The sequence below is a fragment of the Chiloscyllium punctatum genome, chromosome 8 (genome assembly GCF_047496795.1).
Source record: "Chiloscyllium punctatum isolate Juve2018m chromosome 8, sChiPun1.3, whole genome shotgun sequence".
NCBI classification, from domain to species: Eukaryota; Metazoa; Chordata; class Chondrichthyes; order Orectolobiformes; family Hemiscylliidae; genus Chiloscyllium; species Chiloscyllium punctatum.
Window position 1 is genome coordinate 22,174,545 of NC_092746.1, and position 1,850 is coordinate 22,176,394.

General features: G+C 40.6%; 1 pseudogene; it reads right to left on the bottom strand.

The window, feature by feature from the left end:
* Positions 1 to 917: 917 nt before the first annotated feature.
* Positions 918 to 1,480, bottom strand: LOC140480222 (NF-kappa-B inhibitor-interacting Ras-like protein 2 pseudogene; annotated as a pseudogene).
* Between the last annotated feature and the right edge of the window lie 370 nt (positions 1,481 to 1,850).

Genomic DNA, 1,850 nt, shown 5'->3' on the forward strand with positions numbered 1-1,850 from the left:
ATCAAAAATACACAAGATCCTATCATTATGGACTTACTTGCTTTGTTAGTCCTCCCAAAATACATTATGTTATACTTTTAATGATTAAATGACATTTGCCATTGTTCAGCTCATCTGATCAACCTGTCTGTATCATTCCATGCTCTAGACTTACCTCCTGACTATTTACTACACCCCATTAGCCAATAGAAAATAGGACCTGTTCCGCTTGGTCCGCTATCCAATGGAATCATTTCTGATCATTCAAACCAATAACTTTTTCCTGCATTTCCTCCATATTCTTTGATCCCTTTATCCCCAAAAGCTGTATCCAATTACTTCTTGAAGTCATACAATATTTCGGTCTCGACTATTTTCGATGGTGACAAATTCTACAGGCTCACCACTCTCTGGGTGAAGAAATTTCTTCTCACCTCAGTCCTAAATTGTTTACCTTGTACCTTTAGACTTTGACTCCTGGTTCTGCACTTCTCTGCCGTTGGGAACATCATTCCTGCATCTAACCTATCTAGTCCTTATGAAATTTTATAGGTTTCTGTGAGAACCCCCTCATTCTTTTGAACTCTGCTATAATAATCTTAATTGGTTTGACTTCTCATATATCAGTCCGAACTTCCCAGGAATCAGTCCTTCCTGATGAACAACTATTCCTTGATCGTCGATTCTCCTACGCCTTGGATGCTGCCTGATCTGCAGTGCTTTTCCAGCACTACTCTCTCGGCATCCCAGGAATCAGTCTGGTAAAACCTTCACTGCACTCATACTGTAGCAAGAATATCCTTTTGAATCGAAGTTCTGTCATAAGGATGAATAAAAACAACATAAGCATCATAAATAAGGTCAGGAGTTATTCATGAGATATAGGAATGGAATAAGCTTTTGTACTTAAATAGATTCTTTGAATTCCAGCTATTGCATTAGCTGTTGATTGAGCTGTTCCCCTTTTCCTGGCTGAGTGAGACTGTGGATTTGATTCAAGGTTGGCTCATTTTACTGGCCAGGTAAACAAATGGATATTGCATTCTGCCACAAGCACACCTTTACAATTTAACCTCCTCCAACTGCGAGGTGTTGAATTCCATCGAGGTCTACCCATCACCCCTCCTGCAGGTCACACTTGTTCAACAGAGTTACAACCGTCACCTCCTTCTTATCATGGGACTTGCAAAGTTCTTTCTTGAGGGCTTTGACCCACTTGAAAGATTCCCAGCCGCCTATGCTGTACACCAACACAAACCCATCAGCAAAGGAATCGCAATTGCTTGGCAAGTTCAATGTCTTTCCTCAGACCTTTTGAATCATGAAAGTGTACCTGCTCCTGGGCACCATTGTCTGTCTCTATGGAAATGACAGAAATATCTTCCAAAGTTTCTTTTGTCTTGGAATAAACAGCCTGGTTTCCATAGAGAAGCTGTTCCAAAACAACAGTTTCTCCAAATGATATCAAGCCACAAAAGACTACTTTACATCTCTTTCTCATCTCACTCTTCTGGAATTACTAGCACTACCCAGAAGAGGTGGGCTCTGCAAATAATAAATGAGAGATTTGAAGCATGCAACATTAGGATCACCTCTCTCTGAATAGACATCATTTCCACCAGGTACAGGTTAATAGTTAATATTGGCTTGAACCAATTTGTCTCTTAGGCCAGAACTAGAGTACTTTGTGCAGTTCTGAAATCCACATTTCAGAAGCAACATTATAGCAGTGGAAAAGGGCAGAGGAAATTTACCTGGATGTTGCCTGGACTGGAGAGTTTTAGCAATGAAGCGAGATTGGCCAGACTAGGATTACTTTCCTTGGAGCAGGGAGATTGAAAGGGGACATAACTGAGCTGTATGAAACTATG